The sequence below is a fragment of the Pseudophryne corroboree genome, chromosome 8, assembly GCF_028390025.1.
Source record: "Pseudophryne corroboree isolate aPseCor3 chromosome 8, aPseCor3.hap2, whole genome shotgun sequence".
Classification (NCBI taxonomy): Eukaryota; Metazoa; Chordata; class Amphibia; order Anura; family Myobatrachidae; genus Pseudophryne; species Pseudophryne corroboree.
In genome coordinates, this window is record NC_086451.1 from 441177671 (window position 1) to 441192981 (window position 15311).

A 15311-nucleotide genomic window follows, 5' to 3' on the forward strand; every position below is an offset into this window, starting at 1 on the left:
GCCGTGGGTGGTGTAAATCCGCTGGATCCATCATTGACGCATGATCGCCCTCACCATCGTACTTACACAAGCCTATGGCAGGCGCAGTGTCGTCTTCTCAGCTCCGGCTAAATATGGCCTCTGTGGCTGCGGTACTGCGCCTGGGATCGCAGCTGCTTTCCCTGACATGCGCATTTCGAGTCCAGTCCTACTTACGCACATCTGCCTGTGTGCAGCACTGTTCGCCTCTTTGCAGTGCACCCATCCCCCATACACGTGCTCTGGGGGTGATTCAGAGTTGATCGTAGCTGTGCTAAATTTAGCACAGCTACGATCAGGCACACTGACATGCGGGGGGACGCCCAGCACAGGGTTAGCCCGCCTTGCATGTCAGTCCCTGCCCTGTCGCAGAAGTACAAAAGCATTGCACAGCGGCGATTCTTTTGTACTTCAGGAGTAGCTCCCGACCAGCGCAGCTCCTGCGTGCTGGCAGGGAGCTATTCGTCGCTGCCTGGGCCGCAGTGGCTGCATGTGATGTCACGCAGCCACCACAGGACGCCCCCCCATGCCTGCGTTGGCCAGACTGTGCCCCCTAACCGGCGGCTTGACGCCGCCAGACCGCCCCCTCCCACCCAGCGACCTCCTCTGCCTGTCAATCAGGCAGAGGCCATCGCTGGGCTACGACAGCCATCAGCTGTCTGCCATGTGCCGACGCACTGTGGCGCCGGCACATGCGCAGTTCAGACCCAATCGCTGCTGTGCAAAAACGCACAGCAGCGATCGGGTCTGAATGACCCCCTCAATTTTATAGGCATCACCTAGGTGCTTCGGCACCAGCCTGTACTTGGGTCAATGCTATACCTTGAATCGGTATTATATATGCTTCCATTTAGCTCTGCCAAGAAGCATAGTCTGTTACCACGCACTGACCCAGTGCAGTTACGCCCTCCAAGTTGCGTGTTGGCATGCATATGACCGTGTAAGAGCGAGGAAGGCACTCTCCGCCATCAGACGTACGATCTTCTCTGCATCAGTGCCTTACACCGCCCGGCCACCAGCTATGCCCTGTTTCTCTTACGCCCTAGAGAATACTGGGAATCCATTTAGTACCATGGGGCACTAGTAGCCTTGGGCACTTTAAGAATTTGATAGTGTGCGCTGGCTCCTCCCTCTATGCCTCTCCTACCAGTTTAGTAAATGTGCCCTGAGGAGCCGGTCACGCTTATGGAAGCTCCAGAAGAGTTTACTGCATTTATTTTATCTGTTATTTTCAGGCAGGACTGGCTGGCACCAGCCTGCCTGTTTCGTGGGACTTAGAGGGGAAAAGGGGGGAACGGCCCAACCTCTTGAAGGGTTAATGGTCCCGTTCCCCGCTGACAGGACACTAGCTCCTGAGGGAACTATTCGCACGCCCCACCACGGCAAGCGTACATTCCTGTAGCACGCCGCTAACACTAACAGAGCCAGAAGAAAGAAGAGTGGTGAGTACTAAGCCGGTGTCCCAGTTAGCGGGTCGCCGGCCATTATGGGGGCATGAGGGTACAGAGACGCACGGCTTCTATGTGTGCGTCGGAGTCTCAAGATTCGGTACACAGTGCGGACGCACTGCTTCTGAGGGAGCAAACATTGCGTTTGCAATGCTGCTAAAAGCAGCTAGCGAGCGAACAACTCGGAATGAGGGCCAAAGAGTGTGTTTCATGTAAGGCACAGTGTTCCTCTTCCCCAGGGGTTTCACTACAGTGTACTCAGTGCAGTGTGCCTTCCCAGGTTAGCGGGGCAGAGCCAGCTTGGCTGGATTCCATTAGGGGAATGATTTCCAATATTTCCACTAAATTATCCCACAATGAGAAAGAGACGCAATACTTAGGACAATCAATGACTGAGTGTATGAACAGAGACTCAGTACCCAAACCAGCGTCTCAGTCCCCTACCATTTGTCCGCAAAAATGTCCTTTGGCCCATATCCTGCAGTCTAACTCTGATGATGAGGGGTCAGACATGGAGGTGGTGGAGGCTACTCTGTCACAGGGAATAGAGGCTATCAGAGAGGTTCTGCATATCCTTGATAAGGTAACAGGAGACTGAGGAATCTTATTTTAATATAAAAATAAATCCTCAGCCACTTTTCCTGTGTCAAAGGAACTAAATACCCTGTTTGAAGAACCGTGGGTTAATCCTGATAGAAAATTTCAAATCCCTAAAAGATTGATATCTTTTCCCTTTCCTCCTGAGGATAGGAAATAATGGGAAAATCCACCGATGATGGATGCATCAGTGTCCAGGCTGCCACGGAAAATTGTATTGTCTGTTCCTGGTGCAGCCTCCCTAAAGGACACGGCTGATCGTAGAATTGAGAATACACTCAAATCTTTATATACTGCTGCTGGAGTGGCACAGAGACCCACTATAGCATATGGGTGGATTACGAAGGCCATCGCAAAATGGCCGGGTAACCTAATTAAAGGGTTAGGTACCTTGCCTAAGGGGGAGATTGTTTTACTCCTGCAACATATACAGGACTCTGCAAATTTTATGGTGGAAGCCATAAAAGAAATAGGCTTGCTTAATGCACGCACCACTGCTATGGCAGTGTAAGCACACAGAGGCTTATGGCTACGCCAGTGGACTGCCGACGCAGACTCCAGGAAAAGCGTGGAAGGCCTACCCTTCACAGGAGAGGCCTTATTTGGAGATGAGCTAGACAAATGGATCTCCAAAGCTACTGCGGGTAAGTCCACGTATCTTCCTTCTGCAGCTTACCCATCCTGGAAGGTCTACTCAGTACCTAATCTACAGTCCTTTCGGACTGCCAAGTTTAAGGGCAAAAGCAGAGGTTCTTCTGCAGCCGCCAGAGACGCTAGAGGTAAACCACGAAAACCAGCAACTGCTGGTTCACAGGAACAGGGCTCAAGCTCTGCTTCCTCAAAGCCCTCAGCATGACGGTGGACTGCGATGCCTGGAGGACTGGCAGGTGGGAGCCCAACTTAAAATTTTCAGTCACATCTGGACAACATCATGCTAGGATGCCTGGGTCATAGATCTTTTTACCTAGGACTACAGACTGGAGTTTCAGGAGCTCCCACCTCACAGATTCTTCAAATCAGGCTTACCAGTTTCACAGGAAGCAAGTATAACCTTAAAGAACGCCATTCAAAAACTGATACAGACTCAGGTCATTGTTCCAGTTCCACCTCATCTGCAAACCAAGGGATATTGGTCCTCATTCCGAGTTGTTCGCTCGTTGCCGAATTTCGCTATATTGCGATTAGTCGCTTACTGCGCATGCGCGATGTTCGCAGAGCGCATGCGCTTAGTTATTTTACTCAAAAGTTAGGTATTTTACTCACGGCATTACGAGGATTTTTCTTCATTCTGATGATCAGAGTGTGATTGACGGGAAGTGGGTGTTTCTGGGCGGAAACTGGCCGTTTTATGGGTGTGTGTGAAAAAACGCTGCCGTTTCTGGGAAAAACGCGGGAGTGGCTGGAGAAACGGGGGGATGCCTGGGCGAACGCTGGGTGTGTTTGTGACGTCAAACCAGAAACGAAACTGACTGAACTGATCGCAGTGGCAGAGTAAATGTCGAGCTACTCAGAAACTGCAAAGAAATTTCTATTCGCAATTCTGCTATGCTAAGATACACTCCCAGTAGGCGGCGGCTTAGCGTGTGCAATGCTGCTAAGAGCAGCTAGCGAGCGAACAACTCTGAATGAGGGCCATTATTCCTACCTGTCTGTAGTACCATAACCGGACGGTTCGATAAGACCGATTTTGAACCTCAAGTCATTGAACCCGTACTTACGAGTGTTCAAATTCAAAATGGAGTCTCTGAGAGCGGTGATCTCAGGTCTGGAGGAGGGGGAATTCCTAGTGTCTCTAGATATCAAGGATGCATACCTTCACATTCTGATCTGGCTGCCTTATCAGGCTTATCTACGGTTTGCACTGCATGACCAGTTCCATGCCCTGCCATTTGGTCTCTCCACGGCACCGAGAGTGTTTACCAAGGTGATGGCAGAGATGATGTTTCTACTTCCGCAAACAAGGAGTGAATATAATTCCATACCTGGACGATTTTCTGACAAAGGCACCGTCCAGGGAGAGGTTGTTGGACAGCATTCGCCTATTAACCAGGCTACTCCTGGATCACAGGTGGATTCTGAATTTACCAAAATCTCACCTGGAACCGACACAGAGGCTTTACTTCCTGGGTATGATACTGGACACGGAATCTCAGAGAGTGTTCCTTCCCTTGGAGAAGGCTATGGAAATCCAGTCGATGGTTCAGGTCAGCCCAGATCTTGGTGCATCTGTGCATTCGCCTTCTGGGGAAAATGGTGGCCTCTTATGAGGCACTTCAGTACGGAAGGTTTCATGTGAGGCCCTTCCAGCTGGATCTGTTGGACAAATGGTCCGGATTGCATCTTCACATGCACCAGAGGATCCGTCTGTTTCGACAAAAGCCAAGATCTCCCTTCTGTGGTGGCTGCAGACTTCTCACCTAGTCGAGGGTTGACCGTTCGTGATTCAGAATTGAATTCTGCTAACCACAGTTTCAAGCTTCAGAGGTTGGGGTGCAGTCACCCAGGGGGTGCACTTTCAGGGAAGATGGCAAGTCAGGAAGTCATCCTTCCAATCAACATCCTGAAACTCAGGGCTACATACAACGCCCTTCTGCAGGCCTCATCTCTTCTTTAGAATCAGGCCATTCAAGTCCATTCGGACAATGTAACGTACATAAACCGGCAGGGCGGAACGAAAAGCAGAGGCGCAATGTCAGATGTGTCAAGAATTCTCCCCTGGGTGTAAAAACACGCCTTGGCATTGTCGGCGGTCTTCATTCCGGGAGTAGACAACTGGGAAGCAGACTTCCTCAGCAGACACGACCTGCACCCAGGGGAGTGGAGTCTTCACCCGGAAGTGTTCAGGTGCTTGACACGTTGGTGGGGATGGCCTATCGTCTCAACAAGAAGCTCAAGCTGTATTGTTCCAGGTCGAGAGACCCACAGGCAGTGGCGGTAGATGCTCTGACAACTCCATGGGTCTACCAGCTGGTGTACATGTTTCCCCCACTACCTCTGATCCCAAGAATTCTAAAAAGAATAAATAGGGAAAAGGTTCAAGCAATTCTCATTGCTCCAGACTGGCCAAGAAGGGCTTGGTACGCGGACCTTCTGGAGATGCTCCAGATCCGTGGCCTCTACCTCTTGGCAAGGGTCTTCTGCAACAGGGCCCGTTCGTCTATCAAGACTTACCGCGGCTACGTTTAAGGGCATGGAGTTTGAATGGCTGATCCTAGCCAGGAGAGGGATTCCTGACAAGGTCATCCCAACTATGATCCAAGTCAGTAAAGGGGTAAAGTCTAAACATTACCACCGTATATTGAAGAAGTATGTATCTTGGTATGAGAGCAGACAATATTCTGCGGTGGAATTTCATCTGGGATGTCGCCTGCTTTTTCTGCAGTCGGGAGTGGATGTTGGCCTACGCCTAGGTTCCATTAAAGTCAAGATTTCGGCTTTGTGTATTTTCTTTCCAAAACAGTTGGCTTCTCTCCCTGAGGTCCAGACGTTCTTGAAAGGTGTTCTGCACATCCAACCTCCCTTTGTGCCTCCTACGGCACCTTGGGATCTCTATTTGGTGCTGCAGTTCCTCCAATCGGACTGGTTTGAACCGTTACAGGAGGTTGACGTAAAGTACCTTACGTGGAAGTCCCTCACACTGTTGGCCTTGGCCTCAGCAAGATGTGTGTCGGAACTAGGGGCGTTGTCTCACAAGAGCCCCTACTTCATTTTCCACGAGGACAGAGCTGAACTCAGAACTTGTCAGCAATTTCTTCCTAAGGGGGTGTCTGCTTTTCACATCAACCAACCTATTGTGGTTCTGGCTGTGACGGACACCTCTGCTACTTCAAAGTCTTTTGGATGTTGTGAGGGCTTTGAAGGTGTATGTAAAGAAAACAGCTCATCAAAGAAAATCCGACTCGCTGTTCGTTCTCTATGATCCCAATAAAATTGGGTGTCCTGCTTCAAAGCAGTCTATTGCACGCTGGATCAAGCTCACTATCCAGCATGTTTATTCCACGGCAGGATTGCTGGTTCCAAAATCTGTACAGGCCCACTCTACTAGGTCGGTGGGTTCTTCTTGGGCGGCTGCCCGGGGTGTCTCGGCATTACAGCTCTGCCGAGTGGCTACTTGGTCAGGTTCGAACACGTTTGCAAAGTTCTACAAGATCGATACTTTGGCCTCTGGGGACCTTCAGTTTGGTCAATCAGTTCTGCAGGAACCTCATCACTCTCCCCCACGGTTTGGGAGCTTTTGTACATCCCTATGGTACTAAATGGATTCCCAGTATCCTCTAGGATGTAAGAGAAAATAGGATTTTAATTACCTACCAGTAAATCCTTTTCTCGTAGTCCGTAGAGGATACTGGGCGCCCGCCCGGTGCTTCGTTCTTCCTGCACTGTTACTTGGTTAAGTATTCTGGTTTGTTCAGCTATTGCTGTTCATGTTTCAAGCTTGGTTAGCAAGGCTTTCCTGTTGTTCTGTGTGCTGGTTCGTAATCTCACCACTTTCCTTATGTCCGTCTCCTCTGACACAGTTTCCTAGACTGAGTCTGGTAGGAGGGGCATAGAGGGAGGAGTTAGCGCACACTATCAAATTCTTAAAGTGCCCAAGGCTCTTAGTGGACCCGTCTATACCCCATGGTACTAAATGGATTCCCAGTATCCTCTACGGACTACGAGAAAAGGATTTACCGGTAGTTAATTAAAATCCTATTTTTATTTTTTTTACCAACACAGCCTGGAGTTCTGTAACGGTCTGATACAAAGATGTATACAAATGGCGCTGCAGCTGCGAGTCTATACACAGCAGCTGGGCAAAAAAATGCAAATGTCGCAGCCATTGGGATTTGCGCAGAGATGCCCGGAGCCATTGTAACGGGAGGCAGTCAGTTTACCGCCTGTCGGGATCCCGGTGGTCAGGATACCGACGCCTGGAATCCCGACACCAGCTGAAATACCAGCGGTTGGAGTCCCGACCACCGGCTGGTTACCACTCTTGGGTGGTGGTCCACGCCACCACCCGGAGGGGAATAGAACCTAGTCGCCACCAGGCCTGAAGCGCGGCGCGCCCGCAAGGGTACACAATGCGCTCGCCGCCGGGATCCCGTACTGATCCCATTGTGACTGCATATGTGATAGCAGTCACACGGCCCTGCAACATTCGCCACACCTGTGTTTGAATCACCACTCCCCCGTTACCCCGTGCCTGTCACTCACCGTGACTTCCATGGCACAGTGTGACTTAGGCGCATGCGCAGTGGCAAAAAAAAATCGATCCAGACACCAACATCCTTCTCAGAACCAGGCGCAGAGAACAGGACCTAATGCCGCAGAGGTAGAGGGGTGGCCGCCTGCTCACTTGGAACGTCAACAATTCCTAACCAACATATTGTAACCACCTCGCCATGCACTGAATATACAATAATATATATTAGTATTTATTTGCATAACAAAAATGTAACTGTGCACTGAACAATTACCAAACGCAGCCAGGTCTAGCCATGATCTCCCTAAACCAGGGGTGGTGAACCTGCGGCACCCCAGTTGTTGTTGAACTACACATCCCAGCATGCCCTGCAACAGTTTTAGCATGGCCAGTTAGCAAAACTGTAGCAGGACATGCTGGTATGTGTAGTCCAACAACAGCTGGAGGGCCGCGGGTTCACCACCCCTAGTCTAGGGAGAAGTGATCATGGCTAAACCTGGCTGCAAATATCAAGACTGCAGAACGACATTATTTATAAATATATTCCGGTGATTGAGTGGCTTGCTCTTGCTTGCAGTTCTTATAAATATACTCAGACTCTCTTATGTCAGGTCCACTTTACCAAGTTCTCCAAAGTAACAGGAACACGAGTATGATTAGTGTCAGCGTTAAGGCGAGACGGGTCACTTCAATGACAGTTTGCAGTATGGATTGAGGCGTTCCAGGCTTAGTAGTAGATGCTGTGAGATAAACATGAAAAACATAACACAGGTGTAATTAAAACTCAGTTTAAAACGTGGCTACTTGGAAAAGTTTTTTTCAAAATCCATTATTTATCTAAATAAATACGTATTATGTATCAAAGTTTCAATTATCACAATGAACAGAATAAGATAGAAAGGTAAATGTGGCATGCTGAACTTAAGTCTTCTCCACGTCGTCGCCCTGCAGAGCCACACATTTCTGCCAGCGTTCTGCCAGTGTTTCTTGACCTTCCACAACCCATCATTATAGAAGTCCTACGATGGCCTCGAGAACCACTGTTCCACTTCCAGAATGACAGAATTTGTGTTGTTAAATTGCCTACCCCAAGGTGGCGTCTTCATCTCTGGGAAGAGGTAGAAGTGGCTGGGTGCGGGATCAGGCGACTAGGGGGATGGGACAATATTTCCTAGACACACCTGTCAGCTTCCACAGCAGATGCTTGGGCGGAATGTGCGGGTGCATTGTTGGCCTTTGCTGATCATACCACAGCATTTTTATTTCGCGGAAGCAATTTCCGGAAGATAATCGCTAAGGATTATGCAACGACAGTCCCAAAAGACAAACAGCATGACCTTCCCTGCAGATTTTTTCACCTCAGGCTTTTTCTGGAGGGTGGAAGGGTCAGCAAGCCACCCCCCAAAAAACCCTTTAGACATGTGCAGTTGCTCTTACATAATCTTCCACACACTTCCAGAACTAAGACCAACTTCTTTCATGATCACTTCAATGGTTAGTCGTCTGTCTAAGGACAAGAGCCTCCACTTTCTTCACCATGGCCCTCATTCCGAGTTGTTCGCTCGCAAGCTGCTTTTAGCAGCATTGCACAAGCTAAGCCGCCGCCTACTGGGAGTGAATTTTAGCTTAGCAGAATTGCGAACGAAAGATTCTCAAAATTGCGAATAGAAATTTCTTAGCAGTTTCTGAGTAGCTCCACACTTACTTTGCCACTGCGATCAGTTCAGTCAGTTTCGTTCCTGGTTTGACGTCACAAACACACCCAGCGTTCGCCCAGACACTCCCCCGTTTCTCCAGCCACTCCTGCGTTTTTCCCAGAAACGGCAGCGTTTTTTCACACACACCCATAAAACGGTCAGTTTCCGCCCAGAAACACCCACTTCCTGTCAATCACACTCCAATCACCAGAACGAAGAAAAAACCTTGTAATGCCGTGAGTAAAATACCAAACTTCTTAGCAAATTTACTTGACGCAGCCGCAGTGCGAACATTGCGCATGCGCAGTTAGCGGAAAATCGCACCGATGCGAAGGAAAATAACAAGCGAACAACTCGGAATGAGGGCCCATGTCAAGATCATCCAAATAGAGGGTCATCTGAGAGGGACATGTGTCCAGTCTGAAAGTTCCTTTTCCACCTCACAACAGTGTTATATGATGGACTTTTATCACCATAAACAGCCACCATCATGGATTTGATGGGCACTGTTACCCTTAAAATAATCAAACTTAATAACACTGCGGGCTTCAGTTTTGTCCATCATGTAGGTTACTGACACCTACCAGCTCCAGAAACTAAACAAGCTGACATACAGTAAGTACCTGTAATTTACAACCTCATGCACATAAGGATCAATGATTATGTTGATAAAATTGCTTCCGGATATCTCAATAACTTCATGGTGTTAATTAAAACTTTATGATGCCCCCTCGTACTATACATATATATATATATATATATATATATATATATACACGGTATATATATATATGTGTATATAATATAAATATATATACTTTCACGTTAATCTCTTGTCAATCAGTAAGAAATTCCTGTCTGCGCTCATACAGGAGACACTTACAGTTAGATGTTTGTCTGTTGTGCGTACGTTCTATAAATGCTCATACATTGTAATTTGTTTTTTTTTGTGCATATATTGTTGATTTGTGGCTCCTCACACCCGGGATGAGGAAGGGAACGAAAGGGCGGGGAAGCATGTTCAAGTTATGCAGCTTGTGGCAAGTTGCAGACATATTTGCTTTTGTTGTTTTATTTTTGCGGCTTTAGGTATGTATGAAAGATGGTGACACAGTGGTCAGCATTGCTCTATCACAGTGCGGCTCATGAGTTCAGTAGGAAATGTGTATGTGTGTGTGTTAGGGAATTTAGACTGTAAGTCCATGTGGTGCAGGGACTAATGTGAATGATAAAACATTCTCCCAGTACAGCACGGAATACTTTGGTGGTATAATATAAATAAATGATAATAATAGTATTGGCATTGCATTTTTTACCAGTTCACGACATGTGTTCTTAAAATGTTCTCAGATACAGGTGTGATCACAGTCTTCTTCCTGTGGTTATCACCGTGTCCGCCTGGGGTAGTGCATTGTAAACACAAGTATGATGTTTGTACTGTCCGCTGTATAGGCAGCTGTCACTGTAAGCACACCCGTGTCATTGTTACCAGGGTTTTTTTGGTTGTTTAATGTATTTTTAGAGGGGAAAACATGGACAATGCTATGCCAGGACTGCGTGTGTTTAGTTTTCTGCTGTTCATTAGCGCAAAAATGTGGAATTCCATTATAACAGAGTAACGTGATATTATATATTTTATTCTTTGTGATTAGGTTACTTACAGTGGAAATGTAAGGCATTTTTTTACTTCCACATATATAATGTCCACTGCCTAACCCTAACCTTTCCCTAGTGCCTAACCGTATCCCTCCCCCCGCAGCCTAACCCTAACCTCCCCCCTCACAGCCTAACCTTATCTCTCCCCCTCACAGGTTAACCCTATCCTTTCCCTAGTGCCAAACCCTATCCCTCCCCCCGCAGCCTAACCCTAACCTACCCCCCACAGCATAACCCTATCTCTCACCACTCACAGCCTAACCCTAACCTTTCCTTAGTGCCTAACCCTATCCCTCCCCCCGCAGCCTAACCCTAACCCCCCCCCCCCCCCCACAGCATAACCCTATCTCTCCCCCTCACAGCTTAACCCTATCCTTTCCCTAGTGCCTAACCCTATCTCTCCCCCCTCACAGCCTAACCTTTCCTTAGTGCCTAACCCTATCCCTCCCCCCGCAGCCTAACCCTAACCTCCCCCCCACAGCCTAACCCTATCTCTCCCCCCTCACAGTCTAACCCTAACCTTTCCCTAATGCCTAACCCTATCCCTTCCCCTGCAGCATAACCCTAACCTCCCCCCACAGCATAACCCTATCTCTCCCCCTCACAGCCTAACCCTAACATGTGGTGTTGACAATATGAATGACAACCTTGTAAATGTCGGCCTAAAGACTGCATCCCCTTTCTAACATTGCTTATTCCCTGCATATCCTAGGGGCAGCTCATGTAATATATGTAATACGTGGGGCAGCTCATGTAATACATACATTGTAGGGGCAGCTCATGTAATACATGCATCGTAGGGGCAGCTCATGTAATACATACATTGTAGGGGCAGCTCATGTAATACATGTAATACGTGGGGCAGCTCATGTAATACATATATCGTAGGGGCAGCTCATGTAATACATACATTGTAGGGGCAGCTCATGTAATACATACATCATAGGGGCAGCTCATGTAATACATGCATCGTAGGGGCAGCTCATGTAATACATACATTGTAGGGGCAGCTCATGTAATACATGTAATACGTGGGGCAGCTCATGTAATACATATATCGTAGGGGCAGCTCATGTAATACATACATCGTAGGGGCAGCTCATGTAATACATACATCATAGGGGCAGCTCATGTAATACATACATCGTAGGGGCAGCTCATGTAATACATACATCGTAGGGGCAGCTCATGTAATACATACATCATAGGGGCAGCTCATGTAATACATGCATCGTAGGGGCAGCTCATGTAATACATGCATCGTAGGGGCAGCTCATGTAATACATGCATCGTAGGGGCAGCTCATGTAATACATGTAATACGTGGGGCAGCTCATGTAATACATACATCATAGGGGCAGCTCATGTAATACATGCATCGTAGGGGCAGCTCATGTAATACATACATCATAGGGGCAGCTCATGTAATACATGCATCGTAGGGGCAGCTCATGTAATACATGCATCGTAGGGGCAGCTCATGTAATACATGCATCATAGGGGCAGCTCATGTAATACATACATCGTAGGGGCAGCTCATGTAATACATATATCGTAGGGGCAGCTCATGTAATACGTGGAGCAGCTCATGTAATACATACATCATAGGGGCAGCTCATGTAATACATGCATCGTAGGGGCAGCTCATGTAATACATGCATCGTAGGGGCAGCTCATGTAATACATACATCATAGGGGCAGCTCATGTAATACATATATCGTAGGGGCAGCTCATGTAATACATACATTGTAGGGGCACCTCATGTAATACGTGGGGCAGCTCATGTAATACATGCATCGTAGGGGCAGCTCATGTAATACATGCATCGTAGGGGCAGCTCATGTAATACATATATCGTAGGGGCAGCTCATGTAATACATATATCGTAGGGGCAGCTCATGTAATACATACATCGTAGGGGCAGCTCATGTAATACATACATTGTAGGGGAAGCTCATGTAATACATGCATTGTAGGGGCAGCTCATGTAATACATACATTGTAGGGGCAGCTCATGTAATACATATATCGTAGGGGCAGCTCATGTAATACATACATTGTAGGGGCAGCTCATGTAATACATATATCGTAGGGGCAGCTCATGTAATACATATATCGTAGGGGCAGCTCATGTAATACATGCATGCCTTGCACACCAGTATCAGATAATCAGTATATGGTAACAGGACATACTGTATTACCACTCTGTCACTGCCCAGGGTATACAGTATGCGGTGGGGCAGAGCAGACATTGAGGTGACCCTGCAAGACATACTATTTGGAAAATTAGACAACCTATTGCATGAAATGATTGCACACCTGAGGTAACTGATGCCAGTAGGTGGGAGATAAGGACGTTTCCTCACCACAAGAGGAGACTTGCCTGTTTTAAATGAGGGTGCCCTTGATTTTCTTGGAGCCAAGATGAGTATTCTAAAACCCCTTGTACGATGCATCGTGGGCTCCTGTAGTTTGATCACCAGATTAAAACCAATAAGGTTACATTATTTGAAAGAGAAGGCTTCCTTTGTTCAATTGAGGGAAACCTGAGTTTATTGGAGCTAGGATGGGGGATTATCCGTACCATGCCTGTACTTCTTAATGATGTCGGCAATACAGGGGTTATTTTCTGGTGACCCCACACATGGTCATCTGAAAGAAGGGGCTCCCCATTATCAAACAAGTTTAGCTGGGAATGGTGGGGCTTAATCATATCAGTACACCCCCAGTGCAATGATGACCTCAATGCCCACCCCCAGTAACTAGTGTAAGGGACTTTTAATTCTGTGTGAAGTGCTGAGGACTAGTGTGACTGGTCCTTAGCACTTTTGAGGTGTAGGCTGAGTATGAGCCCTATGTCATTTGCACTGAAGGGCATAAATAAAGTTTTACTGCTCCTTGACTAGTTTAGTGGAATCTCTCGTGTGCACCGAAATCTATGTGCAAATGTATTGCTGTGTGTGCCATTTTTCATAATATAGTTATCCAAAAATTGAGTGTCTATTGGGAATAAGGGGGCAATTTTGATGGAGTGACCATTATACCATGGTCCTGAGCCTTCAACCACAGATGAAGGCCAAGGATGAGGGATCATGTTTCCTAATAATATACTACTTTGAAATGTGCTGTAGTCCAAACACCCAAGGAATTAAGGGCAGCCTAAACTAAATTATTTTTGTGTTTCCAAAATGTTATATTGTCGTAGTTTGTGTTGTTATTGTATGACCATATTCTTCACATATTTAGTAAATACTAATAAATGTACTGTAAATATTACAGTAAAGAAGTATGAGATAACAACACAGACTAGTGTATACAGTGTGTGTAATGTATTTACTTATGCAGCAGTCACAGTACACAAATATACCGTATGAATGTAAGGAAGTGTGAGATAACGCAACACAAGATAGAGTAAGCAGTTTGTATAAGCTATTGACAAATGCGTCAGTCATAGGACACAAGTATATTAATGTAAAGAAGTATGAGATAACACAGACCAGTGTATACAGAGTGTGTGTAGATTATTTACTTATGCAGCAGTCACAGTACACAAAAATGCTAAATATAAGGGAGTGTGAGATAACACAACACAAGATAGTGTAAGTAGTTTGGATGAGCTGTTTACAAATGCGACAGTCGCAGTATTATTATTAATAATAATAATAATAATATCATCCTTTATATGGTGCCACAAGGGTTCCGCAGCACTTAACAAAGTACATAAACACATGAGCACACAATAAAACAGTGACTTCAATTTCAATACATTGCAGCTCAGGTAAATGGTTTATAAACATTGCTGCAACAGTGGTTGTGCAGCAGGGTGGCAGAAACCAAGGGAAGTATGGAGTAGATGATAGTATAAGTAGGTGAAACCAAAGCACATGACGGAAGTGAGCGCTTACATTCTAAAGGGGAGGGGCAGACAGACAGGGGAGACACAGATGGAGTAGACAGCAAGACTGAACAGAGGGTTAGGAATGAGACATGGCTGGGCTCGATGAAGAAGTGGGTCCTGAGAGCCCATTTGAAGTGATGTAGAGAGGTGGAGAGTCTGATAGTGAGAGGGACAGAATTCCAGAGGTAGGGAACCTCACAGGCAATATCTTGGAGGCAGAAAAGGGAGGTAGTAATCAGTTGGCAGGAAAGGTGGCGTGCAATTGTGGAGCGAAGAAGACAGGTGGTAATAGTGTAAAGGCAGATGAGGTCAGATGTAACAGGAATGGGTGCGGGCTTTGTAAGTGAGTATGACACTCATGAATTTGTTCTGAAGTGGAAGGGGAGCCAGTGAAGGGCTTGTGGGAGAGGGGAGGTGGACGTAGCACATTTGGAGAGGAAGATGAGCCAGACAGCAGCATGGAGGAGCACACATTGGATTAGAGAGAGACGGTAATCAGGGTGACCAGATAAGAGGAGGTTACAGTAGTCACAAATATATAAATGTAAGGAAGTGTTAGATAACACTAGATAGTGTAAGCACTGTACCTTGTGTGAGCTAGTTGTAAATGTGACAGTCACAGCACACTATGAGTGAGATACGGTAGGGTTGGATTAAAGAAGATGTGGCCTACACATCGCATCAAAGATTTTGTGTAAATTTGCCTTTAGCTACTCATGGCATACTATTCTTATTAGCAACAGTTATACGTGACATACACCTCTTACAACCGCTATTGGTTTTGAGCCGCACAAATCTTGAGAAATGTC